The sequence below is a fragment of the Canis lupus genome, chromosome 17, assembly GCF_011100685.1.
Source record: "Canis lupus familiaris isolate Mischka breed German Shepherd chromosome 17, alternate assembly UU_Cfam_GSD_1.0, whole genome shotgun sequence".
In the NCBI taxonomy this organism is placed as follows: Eukaryota; Metazoa; Chordata; class Mammalia; order Carnivora; family Canidae; genus Canis; species Canis lupus.
Genome location: NC_049238.1, coordinates 54,217,042 through 54,241,298, shown reverse-complemented (window position 1 = coordinate 54,241,298; position 24,257 = coordinate 54,217,042). Strand labels below are relative to the sequence as shown.

The 24,257-nt window shown below is 40.8% G+C and overlaps 1 long non-coding RNA gene and 1 pseudogene across 8 annotated transcripts in view; one reads left to right on the top strand and one right to left on the bottom strand.

Moving 5' to 3' along the window:
* LOC102156859 overlaps positions 1-22,545 on the bottom strand; it is an 81,448-nt gene extending 58,903 nt beyond the window's left edge. For 7 of the 8 annotated variants that reach the window (XR_005372627.1, XR_005372632.1, XR_005372633.1 and 4 more), the window contains exon 1: positions 19,158-19,381. This is a non-coding gene — a long non-coding RNA (uncharacterized LOC102156859). Of the gene's footprint in view, positions 1-19,157; positions 19,382-22,467 lie in introns of those variants that run through there. The other variant, XR_005372630.1, reaches the window with a different exon arrangement.
* Positions 18,499-19,400, top strand: LOC100682676 (annotated as a pseudogene).
* Positions 22,546-24,257: the final 1,712 nt, after the last annotated feature.

Genomic DNA, 24,257 nt, shown 5'->3' with positions numbered 1-24,257 from the left:
GGGAAATGACCATGGATGCATCCCTTTGAACTGGCTTAGAGTCAACATTTGCTTGAGGAAGTATAGTAAGAGCCATACTTCAGAATTTATCATTCCTCAGCTGGTTAAATGGGGTAGAATGGGGTTGCTCTCTTAAGTCAAGTGGCTTCCTCCATCTCGTTCACAACTGCACTGAGGCCCAAATTTCCTCAGATGTGCTTTCTGCTGCATCCTACAGAGGCTCCCCAGCTCACCCAGCACCTCCAGGGGTTCTGTGGGAGGCAACGAACACCAGGGGTTAATGCAGAGGGGAAGGAGTAGGAGGCAGGGCCATGGTATGAGAGCAACTCTTCGTGTAAGAATTAGCTCTCAAAAAGCAGAGCCAGATGGACCAAAGGAAGAGAGAAAAAGGCATAAGCATCTCACTTTCAAGACGTTTTCACACAGGCTTGGGCTTCTTCATGTTCATCTATGGTTTCAGACTTGCTGAATCAATAGGATCTCCATCCTGGAAAGCCCATAAGGGCCAATTGGTCCAGCCGCACCATACAACTGGTGGCAGGTGACTCGCCCAGTGCCACACACACAGCGAACTGGCACCAAAGTCCAGACGAAAACCTTAGTTTCCTCATTCCCAGGGCAGTGCTATTTCCATCTCCTCATCTGGCTTCCACATTGCTCATTTTCCAGTTCTCTCCTGTAAGACTTTTGTCCCTGGCCCCAGAGTGACAGGCCCTTTGGACAGGAGCCAAGGGTTCAAGGGGCAGCAGGGGAGATTGCACCCTGGGGGATGGGCCACCCTGCAAGTTGGTTTTGTGCCACTTCAACGAGACCAAATGGAATCAGAGCATTAACATGTTGAGTGTGCCTCTGTGCTGTCTAAACCAGCCCTGAGTACTAACCAGGAAGCTTAGAGGGAGCTAAAAATAACTGGCTAATCACCACCAGGAAGAATTAACAAGGACTCGGAAGAAAGGAAAATGTCTTAATATTCCATCTCCTTACAGCTGGGCTCTAGCTGTGGCAAGTCCCCTCCTGGCTTCTGTAGGGCAGGTAATTAGGCAATAAGGAAGCTCCTGCTCTTAGGGGCACTGGGAGGGAGCCTGCCCCAGCCTGTAGGAGGATAAACGGATCAGGGTTATTTGGGGTGAGGTGTGGGAAAACAATGAACACAGAAGAAATGCAATGCAACAGGAGGCAGGTTTGGAAGAATCAAACTGTTGTACAGTTTACACCCCTTCTCTTTCGAGAAAGCGACATCCTTAATCAAAGGGAAACATCATTATATACTGCCTCGCAGACCCTCTGAAAGGCTTCCCTGAAGCCTTTCTGAAAGCACCTGGTTCAGCACTGGAGTGCCCTAGATATGGTACCACATTGAATTGAGGTCTTCCCAGCAAAATTACCTTCTTTGAGCAAGGACCAATGTGAACCCACAATAAATCAAATGCTGTGATGGAGAACCAGGAGGGCCTGACTAGAATGATTTGTTCATAGAACCTGAAAGAGTAGGAATAGGGAACAATTACTGCAATTTGGAATTCGGAGAGGTCAGTTCAAAAGAAATTAAAAAAAAGAAATATCATTTTGTAGAGGACAGGGTAATACTTGAAGAGCTTACTTCCTCCAAAAGATTTAATGGATTTAAGTAAATAAATAAAAATCGGTTTAAGAGGTTCATGAACACACATTCTTTTCAAGTGTACATGAAACATTCTCCAGGATAGATCACATGTGAGGCCAGAAAACCAGTCTCAGTAAATTTAAGAAAAGTGAAATCCTATCAAGCATCTTTTCCAAACACAATGGTATGGAACGAGAAATCAATTGCAAGAAAAAGCTGGAATAAACCCATATACATAGAAGCTAAACAACATGCTACTAAACAATCAGTGTAGCAACAAAGAAACCAAGGATTACAAAAAAAAAAAAAAAAAAAAAAAAAAAAAGTACATGGAGACAAAAGAAAATAAAAACACCATGGTCCAAATCTTTGGGACACAACAAAAGCAGATCTAAGAGGAAAGTTTATAGTGATACAGATCTAACTCAAGAAACAATAAAAATCTCAAATAAACAATGCAACCTTACACCTAAAGGGACTAGAAAAAGAAGAGCAAACAAAACTCAATGCTAGTAGAAGGAAGGAAATAATAATAACCAGAGCAGAAATAAATAGAGAAAAAAATGGAAAAGATCAGTGAAACTAAGCTGTTTTTTTGAAAGGATAAATAAAATTGATAAGCCTTTAGTCAGATTCAAGAGAAAAAGAAAGAGGACTCAAATAAATAAATCAGAAATGAAAAAGGAAAAACAACTGACACCATAGAAGTATAAAGAATTATAATCAAATACTGTGGAAAAATTATGTCAATAAATTGACATCAAGTCCTAGAAATATACAATCTTCCAAAGATGAATTAGGAAGAAATAGAAAATTTGAACTAGTATTGATTACTAGTAACAACATCGAATTGATAATCAAAACAAATAAAAGTCCAGGACCAAATAGCTTCACAGGTTAATTCAACCACTTAAGAAAGAGTTAATACCTATTCTCAAACTATTCCAAAACATTAAAGCAGAAGGAGAGCTTCCAAATTCATTCTATGAGGATAGTATTACCCTGATACCAAAACCAGAAAAAGATACAAGAAGGACTGCAGACCAATATCCCTGATGAACAAAAATGCTAAAATCCTCAAGAAAAATTTAGTTAACTGAATTTGATAATACATTAAAAGAATCATTCACTGGGTACCTGGGTGGCTCGGTGGTTGAGCATCTGCCTTTGGCTCAGGTCATGATCCCAGGGTCCTGGGATTAGTTCCTAATCAGGCAACCTGCGGGGAACCTGCTTTGTTTCTGCCCCTCTCTCTCTCTCTCTGTGTCTCTCCTGAATAAATAAATAAATAATCTTTAAAAAAAAGCATTCACCACAATTAAGTAGGATTTATTCCAGGGCTGCAAGGGTGGTATATTCACAAATCAACCAATGTGATATATCACATTAAAATGAAAAAGAATAGAAACCATATGATCATCTTGATACGGAAAAAGCATTTGACAGAATACAACATCCATTTATGGTAAAAAAAAAAACTCTCAACAATGTGGAGTTAGAGGAAATATAACATGATAAAGGACATAAATGAAAAAATTCATAGTTAACATCATCCCCAATGGGGAAAAACTAAAAGCTGTTTCTCTAAAGTCAAGAACAAGACAAGGATGGCCGCTCTCACCATTTTTATTCACCATAATACTGAAAGTCCTAGCCACAGCAGTCACACAAGAAAAAGAATAGACATCCAAATTGGTAAGAAATAAATAAAACTTTCACTATTTGCAGATGACATGATACTACACATAGAAGGTCCTAAAGACTAAATCAAAAAACTATTAGAACCAATAAATGAATTCAGTAAATGTACAGAATGCAAAATCATATCTAAAACAATCTGTTGTGCTTCTATAGACTAATAATGAAACAACAGGAGGAGAAATTAAGAAAACAATCCCATTTACAATTGCACCAAAAAGAATAAAATACCTAGGAATAAATTTAACCAAGGAAGTGAGAGACTTATATTCTGAAAACTATAAGATACAGATGAAAGAAATTGAAGATGACATAAACAAATGGAAAGATATACTGTGCTCATAGATTGGAAGAATTAATGCTGTTAAAATGTCCATACTATTCAAAGCAATCTATGGATTCAGTGCAATCTCTATCAAAATACCAATAGCATTTTTCATAGAACTAGAGTAAGTAATCCTAAAATTTGTATAGAATCGCAAAAGACCTTGAAAAGCCAACGCAGTCTTGAGAAAGAACAAAGCCAAACATATTACAATCCTAGATTTTGAGATTTACCACAAAGCTGTGGTAATCAAAACAGTACGATACTAGCACAAAAACAGACACATAGATCAACGGGATCGGATAGAGAGCTCAGAAATAAACCTGCACTTATATGGTCAATTAATCTGTGAGAAAGAAGACAAGATTATACAATGGGGGGAGGACAGTCTTAATAAACAGTATCGTGAAAACTGGACCACTTTCTTGTGCCATACACAAAAATAAACTTAAAATGGATTAAAGACCTAAATGTGAGACAGGAATCCATAAACCTCCTAAAAGAAAACATAGGCAGTAATTTCTTGGACATCACCCTTAGCAACATATTTACAGATATATCTCCTCAGGCAGAGAAAACAAAAGCAAAATTAAGCTATTGAGACTATACCAAAATAAAAGGCTTTTGCACAGCAAAGGAAATGACCAACAAAACAAAGGCAACCTACTGAATGGGTGAAGATATTTGCATATCACATATCTGATATGGGTTAAAATCCAAAATATATAAAGAACTTATACAGCCCAACACCAAAAAAAAAAAAAAGATTTAAAAATGGCCAATGAACATATGAAAAGATATTCAACATCACTCATCATCAGAGAAATGCAACTCAAAGCCACAATGACATATCGTTTCATACCTGTCAGAAAGGTTAGTATCAAAAACACAAGAAATTACAAGTGTTGGCAAGGATGTGGAGAGAAGGGAACCCTCATGCGCTGCTGATGAAAATGTAAATTGGTGCAGTTACTATGGAAAGCAGTATAGAGGTTCTACAAAAAATTAAAAGTAGAAATGCCATATAAATCAGTGATTCCACTACTGGGTATTTACCCAAAGGAAATGATAACACTGGTTTGAAAAGATGCACTCCTAAGTTTATTACAGAATTATTTATAAATAGCCAAGGTATGGAAGAAACCCAAGCATCCATTGACAGATGAATGGATAAAGAATATGTGGTGTATCTTGAATATATATACACACACACACACCATGGAATATTATTCAACCATGAAAAAGAATGAATCTTGCCATTTGCCATTTGCAACAACATGAATGGGCCTAGGGGGTATTGTGCTACGTGAAATAAGTCAGAAAGACAAGTACCAGGTGGTTTTACTTTTATGTGGGATCTAAAAAATAAAACAAATGAACCAACAAACAGATTCTCAAATTCAGAGAACAAACTGGTTGGTTGCCAGAGGGGACGTGGGTGGTGGGGTGGGAAAAATAGGTGAAGAGGATTAAAAAAATTATAAATGACAAGTACATTATTAAAAAGAGCTGCAGTGAGGAGCTGTTTGGTAGCACACCCAGACCACTGGATTCACTACTATTGGCAACATGCTCATGATGCTTCCCCAGTCCATGTGCTTGGCGCAGGCAGGTATTGTGCCTGCTGGGAGTAAAAATAAGAGGAAGAGCAATGTGAAAAAAGAATGTGGATTAGAAAAAAAGAAGAAGAATGGTGGACTTTGGTTGTGGAAGATGGGTTCAAGTCCTACTCCACCAATTTTTAGCTGGATCTTAGCTTGACTCAGACAGCTATGTTTAACTTGATTCTCCAGGTCTTTATTTTCTCACCTGCAGATAAGGATGATAGGAGTATCATTTTCTCTGTAAGGAGAATCAAACCACCTCACCAATGTGAAAACACTTCATCCTAAAGTGCAACACAGATATGAATAACTGTTAAGCTCTGGAAAGAGACAGACATGAATCAGCCCAATCTTTCTGATGCACAGATTAAGACAAAGAAGTATTCAACTGCTCAGCACCTGCACCTGTTTCCCAAGGCAGTCGTTCTTGATTAGGTGAGTCTCATCATCCTACTTCTTCTGCTGTTTGTCCTGGTGTGGGGTTCTAGTGGCTGCATCCACCACTGCCATTGCCTTGGGGGAAGGGTACTATTGGTGAGTTGCAAGGGGGCCAATTTCTGGAAGTCATAAAGTCTCTGTGTTGGCTTCCCACAGCCAGAGGGGCGCCATCCTGCTGCCTGAGTCACACTGTGGTCCCCAGGGAGGAGAGAACAGTCTTCACTGAGACGGGAAGACTTCAGAGGATCCTGCATGGGATGCTAGGGAAAGGCAAATCAGGAGTTTCAAAAAACCCATTGGTCTGATGTTGTTCCCACTTCAAACCGGTAGATTTTTATTGTATTTTTTTTTTTTTTTTTTTTTTACTTTGGGGGCTCTTTGTCTGATATTACTTAAAACTTCTAAACAGCGAGATGGTTTTGAAAGAAGAAAGAATAAAATTTAGAAAACTGAGTTAAAATGGCAGCTGTGCCACTTATTGGTTACATGACATTATCAAGTCATTGAACTGCTCTGAGCTTCATCTGGTAAAGAGGAGAGAGGCTTGCCCTGCTGCCTCACAGGGCTGCTATGGGAGTCATTTGTGAAAAAAGTATAAGAAACAAAGTTATAAACTGGATTATCTCATCAAATGTGAACTTAAGTCATTTGAACTGTTAGGTAGATGATTCTCAGTAATAACTTGCATTAGAATAGCACTTGATTTGGTCATTTATTAAGGTATAAATTGATGAATGTGTCCTTTATAATGTACAGTTGTGAGACTTTTTAAAAAAAGATTTTATTTGATAGAGTGAGAGAGAAAGAGCAAAAGCAGGGAGAGTGGCAGCAGTGGGAGAGGGAAAAGCAGACTCCCTGCTGAGAAGAGAGCCCGATGCAGGGCTCCATCCCAGGACCCTGAGATCATGACCCGAGCTGAAGGAAAACACTTAGCCAACTGAGCCACGCAGGCACCCCTAGTTGTGAGTTTTGACAAACACATCCAGTTGTGTAAGCACCAGCACACGGAAGATATAGAACAGTCCTACCACCGCCATTCCCTGACGCTTCTTTGTGGTCAAGGGTTCTTCACATCCCCAAGAGGTGGCAATCACTGCTTCAATCACCCCCTGGCAATTACTGATCTGTTTTTTGCCCCTATATGTTTTACTTTTTTCCAGAATGTCATACAAATGGAATAACACAACATGAAGCCTTTGGAGTCAGGCTTCTTTCACTTATCATAATGCACTGAGATTTACCTGGCTTATTTCCTATATTCAGTAACTCATTTCTTTTTATTGCTGAGAAAGTATCATTTCATTCCATGGGTGTATGTCATAGTTTCTTCATCTTTTTGGATTTTTTCCACAGTTAAACCACTATTAACATTTGTATACAGATTTTTGTGTGAACATAACTTTTTATTTGTCTTGGGCAAATACCTAGGAGTGGGATTGCTACATCATATGGTAGGTGTTTGTCTAACTGTATGACATTGACAGAGACTGGTTTTTGTTGTTGTTGTTTTGTTTTGTTTTTCTGGGTTTTGGGGGGTTGTTTTTGTTGTTAGAGAGGGAGAGGGAGAGCGAGGGGGGTACAGAAGGAGAGGGAGAGGGAGAAAGTTAAGCAGACTCTACACCCAACACAGAGCCTGACATGGGGCTCGATCTCACAACCCTGAGATCATGACCTGAGTCGAAATCAAGAGTTGGATACTTAGCTGACTGAGTCATCCAGGCGCCCCCGACAGACTGTTTTCTTAAGTGGCTATGGAATTTTGCATTCTAGCACAGCACTTTAAAAAAAAAAAAAAAAACCTTTAAAAAATATTCCTCTCAGCCCTCATGTACCCCATTTCATTTTATCCCCCAGGTAGCTCTGTGTAATAAAGAGGGTAAATCACTACCCTTGTGTAACAGGTGTAACAGAGATGTGAGGGCTGAGGGGAGAAATCACTATGGCAGAGGTTGCTACAGTCTCCAGTAGATCTCCTCTCCCCTTCTTCCTTTTAGGGACCACTCTCCTGCTTCCTGCTGAGTTTTGGCTGAGCAGGTGGTACCCATCAAGAAACTACATTCCCCAGCTTCCCTTGCATCTAAGAGGTCATGTGACTAGACTCTGGCCAGTGGGATATGAGCAGGGATCATATGTGCAAACTCCAATTCTGGAAGGCTGAATTTACTCCCTCTTTGCCTTCTCTTTTCCCTTTTCTGCTGGCTGGAATGCAGCTGTGGACTTGTGGCTGAAGATGGGACAAAAATGGAAGAAACCCAGGTGCTTGATTGAGGTTATGGAACAGGGCTGACCCCAACAGGCAGGGGCCACTCAGACTGTTAATGTGTCCCTTCCTTCCCCCATGGTAGTTTTGGGTTCTCTTTGTCATCACAGCGTGGTGTTTATCCTAGCTACTACAGTCACATGTCAGGTAAGTGGGAGCATGTTACATTGGTCCGTTCCGCCTCTTCCATCTGGTATAGAAAATTAAGAAGAAAATCAACCTGCTGAAAGCAAGATATTATCCTCTGAGGATCACCTCTTCTGATTTTCCAGACCCCTGAGGAGCTGAGTCTGCTGCTACATGAGAAACATTTATTTTGTTCATGGAGGACTTCATGTGAACAGCAAGAAATGAAGTAGTTAGAGACAGGATGGTAACTGAAAGACTCTGGAGGTCCAACTAAGGCAGTTGGACTTCATGGATTAAGCAAGAGGTGGAAAACACTTGCAGAGGGAACCAAGAAGATAGAATCATGTCTGGCAGTTGTGTAGTGAGAAGATTGGAAGGGAAGAGTCCAGGATAGGAGGCCCTCTTGGGAGGAGACATGAGGACTTTTGGAATGTACAGGCAGAGGTTGGGCAGCTGCCAGCACATCATGTGGGGAGAAAAGAAGCCAACGATGAAGGGGAAGCATATGGGGTGGACTTAGGCTACAGGAAAACTGAAACAGATTGCTGAGGAACCCTCTCCCAGGGCCACCTGCAGTACTCACCCCTGTCTACTCCCTTTCCTGCATTCCTAGCTAGGACCTCTTCACTTGTTGGCAACACCTTGTTTGTTTAGTCTTCAAATCATGTGTCAAGAGCCAAATAGGCCTGGCTTATCCTCCACAGTAACACAACATGCCCAGTCCAGAACCCTGAATCCCAGAGCAGCAGGTGAAGGAGGTGGGGAAGGCTTTGATGCCATAGGTAACAGGGAGCCACTGTAGGTTTTGGAGGAAGGGCATATCTTATTGAAAATAACACTGGAGCCAATAGTGTAAGCCCCACCAACAACGGATAATCCTACACAGAAAGTGATTAGACTTATTCAGGTTATTAATTAATTCGATTCGTCTAGGACCTAAATGTAGTCTTGAAGATGGGATATAAAGCTGCTTGGAGTCTATGGACAAAGGTCAGTGATAAAGAATAATGTATTTAAGAAGAGAAGGGGGCACAGGGATTAACTTCTATGCCCTTATTTTGAATTACATAATTTTAGAACACAATGGGATCTTCAAAAGCATGAAAGGCTGAAGATAAGGACAAATGGAAGAGTCTCGACTGAAAGGACCAACTCTACCACCAACTTGCTCTGTGGCCTTACACCAGTCATTTACCTTCTCTGAGCTCCAGAGGGGCCAACCATACCTGATGATCCCTACAGCTGCTAACTTTTTCACCACGTAGTACAATTCAATAGCACCTACACCAAATGTGAACGTGTCACCTATATCATTGATGGTGAGTTAGTGGGCTTGCAAATAAGAAAGAAAAATGCACCAATTTGTGGATCTACGTTTCTCAAACAAGCTACACATGCCCCCAAGAGCGTCAGTGGTGCCCCAAGGGGTATAAGGAGCCACAGGGCGAACAAGGAATGTTTTCCTGAGATTTCAATTATATTTGCCAGTCAGTGGTTTCAAATATATTTATATAATATTCAAAATAAATATATCATGGAGAAGAATATAATACTCTAATATGTTTTAAAAAATAGAACATAAAACTTCAAAAAATTCTGAGCATAAGGAGAGCTGTTTGGAACTGTGTGTCTCTCTGTGTGCATGCTGAAGGAGATGGGATAAGGTTATAAAAGCAAGACAAAATGGAAAGAGGAGGGTGAAAACCAGAGAGGCAGGAGAGAGCCTGAAGGAAGGGAGTGAGAAAATGAGAACCAGCACAGGTTTGACGTTACTGCAGTCATAGGAAGCACACAGCCATTAATGAGAGAAGCCTTGGGTTCAACTTCCACATCTGCCGTTGCTGGGATTGGAGCTGGCTTGGGAGACCACCAGGATCTATAAGCTCTAGAGATTTTCTTTTTTTTCTCAAGTTCAAGGTTACTTCTTCCTCCCCTCTGGGCCCTTTTGTATACAGTAGTGTTTATTACCTTGGCAGAAAGAAACATTAGCTGTTCTTCAAAATGTCTTTCTGCTCATGGAGCCCGGCCCTGCTATTTACCCTGTAAGGTGCTTTCACCAGGGAAATCAGCCTTGGTTGCAAGTCTGCAGGCCTCTGGGAAGTGTAATTTGCTAAATGAGTTCAAATAAATACACCACCCAGAGCAGAGCCGTGCCCAAGGTTGAAAAGAATCCACCTGCCAAATGGCCCGGCTCCTCCCAAGTGGCAGTGAAACAGAAAAGCCCCAACAATAGGAGGAACAGAGAGCTTTGCCCCAGCATTTAGAGGCTTGTGGAAAGACAGACTCTCCTTTTATGTTGTTATTCAGCAGCTGATGGGGAGGGAAAGGCCAAGCAGGGCCTTCTGAACCTGGCTTCCGGTTTGTCGCTGGCATATCCTGGCTGCGGCCCCAGGCAAGCAAGTAGGCAGGGCAGGGGCACTTGGGCGGTCCTGGCCCTAGAGTCAGCATCCCTCCACTAGTGTCCAGTGACTCTCTAGAGCACATTTCCCAGAGCCTTTTCTGTGCAGGCACGAGGCTGGGGCCTGGAACACAAATACACATAAGAATCCTCAGTTGCCCTTGAGAAGGTCGCAGGGTGGAGCAGACACACAACCAGTAATTTTGGCACAGAGTGATGAGTTTCACATGAAGGGAAGTCAGGAAACTGTGAGGAGCACCTGTGCCCACATTCACACCAGTGTGAATGGAACGTTGCAGGTTGGAGGGATCCCAAGGGAAAACAAGAAGACCTGAGTCACCCAAGGGTGGGATGTGATGTCATAGTTGTGACAACTGAGCTACACAGTTTACTTTCTTCTCAATTTCTCCTTCTACTCTGACCTTTGGGCAAAAGACACAGATTGAAAGCAGGGGAAGGGTAGGAGGGAAGAGTTCTTCTCCAGGCCTTGGATCTGAGCCCCTGGTTACCAATACAGCAGGGCCTTTGTCACAGAGGACAGTGCCCTCAGGAGCTCAGAGGGGCAGCTGACTGTGTGGCAGAAGGTGAGGGACCACACAGGGTTCCACAGCAGAGGTGGGGGCAGAGCGTTGGCAGAGGCCCACAGTTCCATGGAAGGCCTAGAGGGCATTCTCGCTTCCTTCTCGACTTCCAGCCAACCAACAAAGTGGAAAATTATTTACTTTCCCTCCCTCCCTCATTGCTTTTTTTCTCAAACATATTGGTGGTTTTATATCTTCTGGGTGTAGCAGAGTTGGAACATTCTGTCTTGGCAAGACATTCCTTCTTAGAGATCATTCAGAAAGAACTGCCCTTTCTGGCTTAGAGCAAACTGAGCTTCAGGTAGACACTATTACTGTCCAGGTGCTTTCTAGTGGCTACTGTCTTTGGAGGGAAGCTGGACCACAGAAAATTAGCGAGGAATCTGTAGTTGCTGATCCTGCAGGAGGCAGGCAAGGGACTTGACAAGACTGGCTAAGATAGAGTTATTTGCAGGTTCTTATTGAAAGCTAATTGCACACATCAGATTTCTACATGCAGGAGTGTGAAAGCATAGACATAACGCTTCATCAAAATGGAGAAAAAAATGCAACAGTGGGCATGTCATTTATCTTCATTTCTCTTCTTTCTGGGTGTTATCATAGGACTCCCATGCCCAGGAGAAAGGGACTAGATCCCAGAGGATGAGGCTTAAAACCCATCAGTGGTTCCCTCCAACTTCCAAAATAAATTTCAACTCCCCCACTCCCCTACTTCCCCTTGATTCCCCCCACCGTCAGCATTGCCTTATAGTCTGCTACTCATTTCCAACAGGGAAAAATGGTATCCAAAACCAAGCAGCAAGCAAACTGTATTTTGCATCTCTGTGGCCCAAATGTAACAAATCGTCAGGGACTACTGTTTAAAATGAGAACTTAAACCCCACTTTGACCTTCCCCTCACTCCCATGCTTCTGCTCATCCTCCTAGTTGACTATATTTCCTGATTACCTGTCAGTTGGCTGGGAATATATGGTTTTGCTATTCCAAATGCAGAGAGCAATGAATCCGTATCATTTGCTTCTTAAATGTGCCAGGTCTTTTTTTTCCTCCCCCTCTTTTGATGGATAGTCAGCACATGTAACATCTTAGATTGTCCTGCTACAACTGCCCTTTGGTATTACTATTAACCTTAAAAATAAAACTGCCAGTTATTTTACCAGAAAAATAGGTTTATTCAGGAATAGCAGAAAATTGCAATCTGGAACATGCAAACCATGTCAAAACCATAGGCAAGTCCAGAGAACAGAGGAGAGGAATGCTTTTTTATAGAGGAAAGTGGGGAGTTGGGAGCGATTGTTATAAGTAAAAAGTCCATTGGAGTAAACTAGGAGTTTGAAGTGTAGTGGCTTCTCATTGGCTGAGTTGTGACAATCTCTTATTGGCTGGGCTGTTGCCAGGCAAGGAGAAAATCTTCCTCCTGCTAGGGTAATAAAGTAAGCTTCTTTCTGTTGGGAATGCAAATACTCTCTTCCTGTTGGGTCTGCACCTGACTGGGAATGGCAGAGGATGAGATTGCCCCTTTCTGGCTTCCTGACTCTATTTTCTTTTCTTTTTTTTTTATTTTTTAGGTTGATATTTATTTATTCATGAAAGACACACACACACAGAGAGAGAGCAGTGACATAGGCAGAGAGAAGCATGCTCTCTGTGAGGAGCCTGATGTGGGACTCAATCCCAGGACTCCAGGATCACAACTAAAGGCAAAGGCAGACCCTTAACCATAGAGCCCCTCAAGTACCCCTTGACTCCATTTTAAATAAGGTTTCCTTCAATCACTTTCACACAGTCAATATGCACTTGATAATGTTATGACCTTAGGAAATGATGGTGCAATCTTTCCCCTTTAAAACCTGACTACTTATGTAAGACACTTTCTCCTAACTATATATCCCTTCTCTGAAACAGCACACTCTTTTGTCACCTTGCTGGTTTCTTTGCTACCAAGATAATTAACTTTGACATATGCTCAAGATCAATTTGTCTAAGACATTTAATATTTTGACATCACCCTGCTCTCAGGGCCCAACTAACTGCAAAGGTTTTCTCAGCCTCCTTCTCCCCAAGCATTTCCAGATGCATAGAGGACAGGTAAGTCTCTAGTCCCTGCCCCTTTGCCCCATGCCCACTCCATCCTTTCTTTTTTAAGAGTCTTCTTATGTCTGTTTGTTTTTCAGGACTCAGCTCAAAGCTATCTCTTTCTGAGAAGCCCTTCCTGAGTCATTCCCATTCTCACTCTCCCACAGTTCCTCTCGCCACACCAGGTTAGGGGCTCCTCTGTGCTCCTGTGATCACATTGTTTACATCCATAGCAACACTATAACAAAAAAAAAAAAAAAATTTTTAAAACTTGCCTAAATTTATAACCTAATCATGAAGCACAGGAAAAATATTTTTAGTTCACATTGATTTGAGAGCTTATTGTGCACCAGGTACCATTCTAAGAGCTTTCTACAAATGATCTTATTACAGTTTTGGAACAGCCCTGTAGTAGACACTCCTGCTGCATACCAAACAATCAGTTCCCTTCTTTATGGCTGACAGAGCTCTAATTTTGTTCGGATGCCTACAATTCAAAGAAAGCTATAACCCACTACTGTGGGTTGAAACCAACTACTGTGATCCTATTTCTCTTAGAGTGATTGGTTTCAGTATGGACATGTGAAAAAAATTCTAGTCGGTGAGATATGAAAAGAAGTCTAATGAGTGGGGAGGTGCTTCTCAACAGTTTCTAGATGCCAGAAACTTTAGCAATCATTTTACAATTAGCAGGGGAATTAGCCTCGGAATAAGGAGACAGAGAACGTCAGAACCAAGAAATGGAAAATAATTATGTCTTTGATAGTGTCACTGATTACTGAGGTAACCACTCCAGAAATATCAGGACTTTTTTTTTATGTGATGAAATATAGTTTATTTATTGTTTAAATTGAATTACTTGTAGTCAAAAGCATCTTAATCATTGTGAAATCCTTTAGAATGTCCTGTTATTATTTCCATTTTACAAATGAGATAATTGCAGCTCAAAGATATTAAGATTAACTGCTTATAAAAAGTTAACCTGCCCCTAGGACTTTCTTCTCTGCTACATGTATTTTATTTTGCCCATAATGAAAACAACTGATTGACTAAACTGTTCCAGAGATGTTAGTATTCATTAATCAAGAAGTAAATGAAGGTCAGACTCACAATCTTACTTGCTTACACCAAGTTCCATCTCCATCCCATGCCCAGTGTAACTGCCCCTCTCAGTCACCCTTGCATCAGTCCCAGTCCAGTGGACTCCCTCCTCTAGAAGACTGGCCCACCACTCTGCCAACCCTACATTTCCTGACTTGGGAGTTCTGCAGAACTTTGGTTCTGGTGGTGGTGGTGACAGGTCTCATTTCACAAACAAACTAAAGCACACCTAGTTAAAATGCATCATATTCAGGCCAGGGACTGAACACTTCCCTCAATAGGCAAAGAGAGCTTCCACAGATGACTGGCCTGGAGGATAAAGTGGCCAGGACATAATAGTAGAACATAAGCAGCACACATTGGAGCACTCCCTGAAGTGCCAAGCCTGGGGAACAGGGGGCACTACATGGCATGGCACTAAAGGACTTCTTCTTTGCAAGGCCATTACCCTCAAGAACAAGAGACATAGCTGACTTTCCTAACAGAGAGAAACAGGCACAGAAACTTAGGCAAAATGCAAAGACAGAGAAATGTATCCCAAATGAAAGAACAAGACAAGACCATGGCCAGAGATCTCAGTGAAACAGTTGCAAGTAACATGCCTGACTGAGAATTTAAAATAATAATTATAAGGATACTCACTGGATTTGAGAAAAAAGTGGAAGACATGAATGAGACTCTTACCACAGAAATAAGGAATAACACAGCAGAGATAAAGAGCTCAATGAATGAAATAAGAAACACACTTGATAGAATGAACAGCAGGCTACAAGAAGCAGAGAAACAAATTAATGACCTAGAAGACAGAGTAATGGAAAGTAATCATGCTGAACAAAAGAGAGAACAAAAGAATTACACCAAATGAGCCTAGACTAGGGAAATCACTGACTCCATCAAATGTAATAATGTTCGACATTATAGGAGTCCCAGAAGGAGAAGAGAGAAAAAGGGGCAGAAAATTTATTTGAAGAAATAACAGTGGAAAACTTCCCCAATCTAGGGAAGGAAACAGATATCCAGATCCAGGAGGCACTGAGAACTCCCATCAAAACCAACAAAAGCAGATCCACACCAAAACATACTGTAATTAAATTGGCAAAATATAATGATAAAGAAAAATACAATTTTAAAAGCAGCAAGACAAAAGATGACAGTAACTTATAAGAAAAGCCCATAAGGCTAGCAGGGGGGTTCTCAGCAGAAACCTTTCAAGCTAGAAGGGAGTGTGGTATGTTCAAAGTGCTGAATGGGAAAAATCTGCAGCCAAAAAACCCTATCCAACAAGGCTATCATTCAGAATAGAAAGAGAGATAAAGAGTTTCTTAGGCAATCAAAAACTAAAAGAGTGCATGATCATGAAACCAGCCCTGCAAGAAATATTAAAGGGGAGTCTTGAGTAAAAAAGAGATCAAAAGTGACAGTATAAAGGTAGGAAACACAAAGCCAGTAAAAATGAATATTTCTGTAAAAATCAGTCAAGAAACTCACAAAATGATATAAAATATAACAACATATACCTAACACATGGGGAAGAGACAAGTAAAGAATAGGTTCAAACTACAAACCTAATGGTAACTACAAATCAAAACCCACTAATAAACATATAAAGAATAAAGAGAAACAAATCCAAATATATGACTAAAGAAAATCAGCAAACCATGAAAGAGACAAAAACAAGAGTCAGAGAAAATCTTCAGAAACAACCACAAAACAAATAATAAAAGGACAGTAAGTACATATCTATCAATAATTACTTTGAATATAAATGGACTAAACATTCCAATCAAAAGACATAGGGTGACAGGATATACCAAAAAAAAAAAAAAAAACACAAAACAAACAAACAAACAAAAACAAAAAATAAAACAAAACAAAACAAACAAACAAAAAACAAGACCCATTCACATGATGCCTACAAGAGACTCATTTTAGCCCTAAAGACATCTGCAGATTGAAAGTGAAGGGATGGAGAAACATCTATCACACAAATAGATGTCAAAAGAAAGCTTGAGCAGCAATACTTATATTGAACAAAGTAGATTTTTTTGTGTGGGGTGGAACATCAGTCAGGGGTGGAGAGGCAGAGAAAAAGGGAGAGAGAGAATTTTAAGCAGGTTTCACATCCAGCACAGAACCCAACATGAGGCTCAATCTGATGACCCTGAGATCATGACTTCAGAGCCAAAATCAAGAGTTAGATGCTCAACTGACTGAGCCCCAAACACTGTAGATTTTAAAACAAAGACTGTAAAAGAGAAAAAAGAGTGCCACTACATAATAATAAGGGGGACAATCCAACAAAAAGATACAATAATTGTAAATGATTATGCATCCAAGTACATAAAACAGTTAATAACAAACAAAGAAACTAATCAATAATAATACAATAATAGTAGGGGACTTACACACCCACTTACATCGATGGGTAGATCATCTAAATGGAAAATCAACATGGGAACAGTGGCTTTGAATGACACACTGGAAGAGACGGATTTAACAAATATATTCAGAACATTCCATCCTAAAACAAGAGAATACCCATTCTTTTCAAGTGCACATGGAACTGTCTCCAGAATGGATAACATGTAAGACCACAAAACAAGCCTCAAAAATTCAAAAAGATCAAAGTCACACCATGCATCTTTTCTGAACTCAATGCTATGAAACTAGAAATCAACCACAAGAAAAAATCTGGGAAGACCACAAACACATGGAAATTAAATAACATGCTACTAAACAATGAATGGGTCAATCAGGAAATCAAAGAAGAAATTTAAAAAACATGGAAATGACTGAAAATTAAAACACACGAGTCCAAAACTTTGGGATGCAGCAAAAGTGGTACAAAGAGGGAAGTTTACAGCAATACAGACCTACCTCAAGAAACAAGAAAAACCTCAAATAAACAACCTAACCTTATACCTAAAGGAACTGGAAAAAAATAAACCTAAAACCACCAGAAGGAAGGAAAGAATAAAGATTAGAACAGAAATAAATGATATAGAAACTGAAAAAACAATAGAAACAGATCAATGAAACCAGGAGCTGGTTCTTTGAAAAAAATCAATAAAACGGATAAACCTCTATCCAGATTTATCCAAAAGAAAGAAGAAAGGACCCAAATAAATAAAATCCAAATGACAGAGGAGAAATAACAACTAACACCACAAAAATACACACAATTATAAGAGAATATTATGAAAAAACAAATGCAAACAACTTCGACAGCCTGAAAGAAATGGAAATTTTTCTATAAACATATAAACTACTAAAACTGAGGCAGGAAGAAATAGAAAACTTGAACAGACTGATAACCACCAAAAAATTGAATCAATAATCTTAACTCCCAACAAACAAGTCCAGGACCAGATGGCTTCACAGGCAAATTCTACCAAATATTTAAAGAAGGTTAATACCTATTCTTCTCCAACTATTCCAAAAAATAGAAGAGAAAGGAAAAGTTACCATTCATTCTACTAGGCCAGCTCTCCTTGGTACCAAAACCAGTTAAAGACACCACAAAAAGAGAACTACAGGCCAATATCCCTGGTGAACATGGATGCAAAAATCCTCAACAAAATACTAACAAACCGAATGTAACAATACATTAAAAAAAATCATTCACCATGAGCAAGTGGGATTTATTCCTGGGTATCAAGGGTAGTTCAATATTCACAAATCAATCAACATGATACATCACATCAATAAGAGAAAAGATAAGAACCATATGATCATTTCAGTAGACACGGAAAAAGCATTTGACAAAGTATAATGTCTGTTCGTGATTAAAAAAAAAAAAAAACCCTCAACAAAGTAAGGATATAGCAAACATACCTCAACATCATAGAGGACATATACAAAAGACCCATAGTTAATATCATCCTCAATAGGGAAAAACTGAGAGCTTTCCCTCTCTGGTCAGGAACAAGACAGGGATGTCCACTCTCACCACTGTTATGCAACACAGTACTGGAAGTCCTAGTCTCAGCAATCAGACAATAAAAAGAAATAAAGGGCATCCAAATCAGCAAGGAAGATGTCAATCTTTCACTGTTTGCATGTCATTTGCAGATGACATGATACTAGGTAAACCCTAAAGACTCCACCCAAAACCTGCTAGAACTGATAAACCAATTCAGTAAAGTTGCAGGATACAAGATCAGTGCATAGAAACCTGTTGCGGGAGGAGCGCGGGGGCCAGGGTAGTGCGGCCTGGGGTGCCAGCGGGCAGTGGAGCCTCGGCCTATGTGACTGGGTGGCGCCGGCGCGACCTCCGTCTGGAGAGGATTCAAGATGACCAACGAGGAACCTCTTCCCAAAAAGGTTCGACTGAGTGAAACAAACTTCAAAGTCATGGCACGAGATGAGTTCATTCTAAGGTGGAAACAATATGAAGCATATGTCCAAGCCTTGGGGGGCAAGTACACAGATCTTAATTCTAATGATGTAACTGGGTTAAGGGAGTCTGAAGAAAAACTAAAGCAACAAGAGTCTGCCCGCAGGGAAAACATCCTTGTAGTGCGACTAGCAACCAAGGAGCAAGAGATGCAAGAGTGTACTACTCAAATCCAGTACCTCAAGCAAGTCCAGCAGCCTAGGGTTGCCCAACTGAGATCAACAATGGTAGACCCACGATCAACTTGTTTTTCCTAAAAATGAAAGGTGAACTGGAAGAGACTAAAGACAAACTGGAACAAGCCCAAAATGAACTGGGTGCCTGGAAGTTTGTGCCTGATAGGTAAACAAATCATACTCCCCAGTCAAGACTTCCCTGACAGTCCCACTACGAGAAAGCTGTGGTGGGACAGCCAAGTACTTGTTTTCACACCAAGACTCAGACTTTCTGAGCAAAAAAAAAAAAAAAAAAAAAAAAAAAAAAAAAAAAAAAAAAAAAGAGCCACATTCTTATACTATCCAGCTGGTAATGGTTAATGTAAAACTTACCAGATGAACCTTGTGTTTCAGCTTTTTTTTCTTCCCCCTCCCCTTGCTTCAGAGGCCTGATGGCGTTGGACTATTCCACAGAAGTGGCCACCTTCGAAAAATTCCCCTTCTAGAATATGTAGACACTTGAGAAATGTTTCTGTTTGAAGAAAATAGAGGGAGAAACAGAAGTCTTAAGTCTGTGGCGCACTGTGTCTTCAGACAGTTTGGAGGAATGAAAACCTAGAGATTTAAAATCATGAATTGAACGTGTAAAATTCCAGTAAAATGCATCACTCTTAACCTTGAGCACAGTGACTTAGAGACACTGTATCTCAAGTTTGCCAATAAGACTGTGGACTTCGTGACTGTTGTTGAACTTCTGGGTCAAAACTCAAATGAGGTGAATTTTGCCCTTAAAGGGTTTATTTGCAAATAACCAATTTAATAGTCACGAGAGAATCAAATAATAGATGTCAGGACAAGTAGTTCATATGTTTAACCGTTTAGTTGGGGCTCTATATTACTTGATTGAGCCTTAAATCAATGTGGTTTTAATCAATGGTTTGTTCTTTGAATGGTTGCTAATGCTGTAGATAATCTTACTGAGGACTGTACAAACAAACATAAAGGTGTGGTATCAAACTTCAGGTTAAAACTGTTTGAAGCATTATAAACATTCATTTCACTACTAGATTGTATAAGGATATTGGCTGTGATGAGACTCACTGTGTTATATTTTTCAGTAGTAAAATTAAATCCCCATTCCATTCAACAGGCACAAGTTGAAAGCGCATTGTCGTTGGTGTTAATGGGGGAATGTGTTTCCTTCATTGTATTTGGGCCTTTTGTATCGCACTCTCGATATTAAATTAAATGTGCCTTGAAGTAAAAAAAAAAAAAAAGAAAAAAAGAAACCTGTTGCATTTCTATATACCAATAATGAAGCAATAGAAAGAGAAATTAAGACCATAACCCCATTTATAACTGCACCAAAAATAAGATACCAAGGAATAAGCCTAACCAAAAAAGTGAGAGACCTGTACTCTGAAAACTATAAAATGCTGATGTAAGAAACTGAAGATAACACAAAGAAATGGAAAGACAAAAAAAAAAAAAAAAGAAATGGAAAGACACCCCATGCTCATGGCTTAGAAGAACAGATATTGTTAAAATGTCTATACTACCTAAGTTAATCTACAGATTTAATGCTATCCCTATCAAAATACCAACAGCATTTTTCACAGAATTTACAACAAGCAATCCTAAAATTTGTATGAAACTACAAAAGATCCCGAATAGCCAAAGCAATCTTGAAAAGAAGAGCAAAACTGAAGGCATCATAATTCTGGACTTCAAGCTATATTACAAAGCTGTAGTAATCAAAACAGTATGGTGATGGAACAAAAATAGACACACAGATACACAGAATAGAATATAAAGCCCAGAAATAAATCTACAACTATATGGTCAATTAACCTTTGATAAAGCAGCAGAGAATATTCGATGGGAAAAAGTCTCTTCAACAAACGGTGTTGGGAAAACTGGACGGCAACATGCAAAGGAAAGAAACTGGACCACTTTGTTACCCCATACCCAAAAATAAATTCAAAATGGATTAAAGACCTAAATGTGAGCCATGAAACCATAAAAATCCTAGATAAGAACACAGGCAGTAACCTCTTTGACATGGGCCATAGCAACTTTTTCTAGCTATGTCTCCTGAGGCAAGGGAAATAAAAGCAAAAATAAACTATTGGGAGGGACTACATCAAAATAAAAAGCTTCTGCACAACAAAGGAAACAATCAACAAAACTAAAAGGCAGCCTATAGAATGGGAGAAGATATCTGCAAAGAACATATCCAGTAAAGGGCTAGTATCCAAAACATATAAAGAACTTATAAAACTCAACACCCAAAAAGCAAATAATCCAATTACATAACAGGCAGAAGACATGAACAGACATTTCTTCAAAGAAAAAATACAGATATCAACAGACACATGCAAAGATGCTCATCATCACTTACCATCAGGGAAATATAAATCAAAACTACAATGACATAATACCTCACACCTGTCAGAATGGCTACGATCAAAGACAAAAAAAAAAAAAAAGGTGTTAGCGACTACGTGGAGAAAAAAGAACGCTCACGCACTCTTAGTGGGAATGCAAACTGATGCGGCCCCTGGTGAAAACGGTATGGAGGTGCCTCACAAAGTTAAGAATAGAACTGTGATCCAGCAATCACACAACTGGGTATTTACCCAAAGAATGCAAAAATACGAATTCAAAGGGATACATGAACCCCTATGTTTATAGCAGCGTTATTTAGAATCACCAAGATATGGAAGCAGCCCAAGTGTCTACCGATTGAAGAATGGATAAAGATGTGGTATGTGGCGTGTGTGTGTGTGTGTGTGTGTGTGGGTGTATGCTTCTGCTGCTTTGTTTAGATATATATACATATATATATACACATATACATTTATATATATACACACACACAAAGAAATATTATTCAGCCATAAAAATGAAATCTTGCCATTTGCAATAACAAAGATGGATCTAAAGAATATAATGTTAAGTAAAATAAGTTAGAGTGATTTCACTCATATGTGAAATTTAAGAAACAAAACAAAGGGGAAAAAGAGAAATCAAGGAACAGATTCTTAATGATTGAGAACTGATGGTTATCAGAGAGGAGGGGAGTACAGGGGTGCATTAAGTAGGTGATGGGGTTTAAGGGGTGCATTTGTCATGATGAGCCCTGATGATGTATGGAATTGTTGAATCACTATATCATACACCTGACACTAACATAATACTGTATGTTAGATAACTGAAATTAAAATTACGATTTTTACTTCTTTTTTTTTTTAATGAGGTCAGAAGGCATACTTTCCCTTTCTTCTCAAACATATATTGCAAGTATCACAGAAAGTCCTAATAACATATGCAACACCACCTGGTTTCAAAATAAAGAGAGCACACACAAGAATGGTGAGTACTAAAGATCCACATGGATCAAACCAGGAGCAATGCTTCAGGATGCTGGAACCTACCCAGTCCATTATTCGCCCTGCCCCCTGCACTTCTAAGTATTTGCCCTGTGGAGTCCACTGCTCTTTGTCAGATTGAAATCCCAGTAGCTCTCTTCCCACATTCCAGGTTAATAGTTGCCTCCTATCCCAAGATGTATAGTCCATACACAGAAATCCAGGCACCTTCAAGTAGATTTGCTAAGCTTAGCCATGTTTCAAGTGGCATCTCTGCAAGCCACATTCCAGCTCAAATTCTGTACAGAAAGTTGCTAGCAAGGAACTCTCACCCCTTCTGGACTTGCTTTGCTACTGAAGCTCTGGTCACCAGGCTCCTCTGTCTTCACTCTTGGCTTCTTCCTTCCCTTCGGAGTAAGGAGACTTCTCCGGCGATTACGCAAGCAGAATGGGCTTCGCCTCAACCTAAAACAACCACTCACCACCCCCACTTTCCCCTCCACCTCCTCTCACCTCCCTATCCTCTCCTCCTCCTCCTCCTCCTCCTCCTCCTCCTTCTTCTTCTTCTTCTTCTTCTTCTTCTTCTTCTTCTTTCTTTTCATAAACCAGCAGTGCACTTTTAATTAAGGAGCTATGGCTGTGCAGAGTGCAAGCATCTCCTTCAAGCCAGCATCCCTCCTCTTGCTCCCACTGGGCTCAAGCAATGGGGGCAGAGCGCTGAGTGGACCAAGGCCCCTTCTGGGTCAGGGAGAGAGGAGAGGTGGTTAATGGGGGGCAGGGATGGTGGTGGTGGCTGCAGATGGAGGGAGGGATATCTTCACACAGGGAAAAAAGTCTCCATGACAGACACAGGGTCTCTAAAAATAGTCCTGCTGGGAGCCTAATGGTCCTTGCCATAATTGCTGAAGTCAGGAGAGGAGGTGTCTGGAGTTTGCTCAAGTGGCTGAGTGGGAAGGAGGTGCCACCAACTTGGAGGAGGACCTGGAGCCAGGCCGGCTATGAACAGGGGAGGGACCAGCACTGTGGCTGGGGGAAAGAGACAGGGACACAGAGAGCCCAGCAGGTGGGGGAGCTGACACATGGTTCCCTTACCAATCACATGGCAATCCACCATTGTTAGTTTCTGTGGTGCCCTCACAATCATGGTAGAGTACTTCTGCAGCTCTGATGACTTGGAGCTGCAGCCAACAGGTGCAGAACTCTCCTCCGGGACCAGATTCCTTTATCCCCTCCCTCTGTCTCCTTGATGTATCTATATTGTGAGTGCTCGATTCTATCCCTCTCAAAACTGTGTTGTGACCTTGGACTTTGAATGGGGCTTCATCCCTTGGCATCAGAAAAGAGCCTGATACATAGAGTGGCCTGCAGAGAGGGTTTTCAAGGCTATCCCCAGAGCGAGCCTAGGAACTGCTAGAGCATCGGGTGAGCCCAGCTTTTTTAAGGACTTTGTATCCTGCTTGTTCCAGCTGCACATTGGGTACCACACCGGTATGGACATCAAAAATTCAGCCAGTCTGGAAACTGACCAGGACTCTGCAAATTACGTATATAAATACTGGATCTGCTCCTATGCTTCCCACGTCAGGGTCCTGAGTAGGGTACTTGGAGCCTCCATTTGCCTCCAAATTTTCTGGAACCGAGTGGCTTTTTTTCCCTGTCATTTCAGGGTGCTGGGGGCAGGGTGAGGAGGTGGGGAGGTGGGGGGGGGGAGAACCAATGGCAGAAGCCACACCTGAGAAGCAAGATGCATGGTTGAAGAACCCAGCTCTCTTCTCTCTGTTGGCAAGTGCAACCAGGACATGTTTGTCTGCACAGTCTTGCTCTGCACACTGTCCCGCAAATGTGCCTGGAACAACCGCTGAGCGTGCCAAATTTTCTAAACAGGTATTGGGAGTACTTAACTGGTGAGGGAGCCCATGGTCCGAAGAGAGCTGAACACCTGCTCCAGCAACCCTGACAACTGATGAGGAACAAGAGCTGCTGCGCATGAGCTTCCCCTTCCCTCTCCTCGCGTGCCCAGTGGGAACCAGTCCACTAAGGGCAGGTACAGCCTTGGCTCTACCCCAGGGTCTCGAACACAGAGAGTAACTGCAGTACAGACACACCCTGCCCAGCGAGAGGC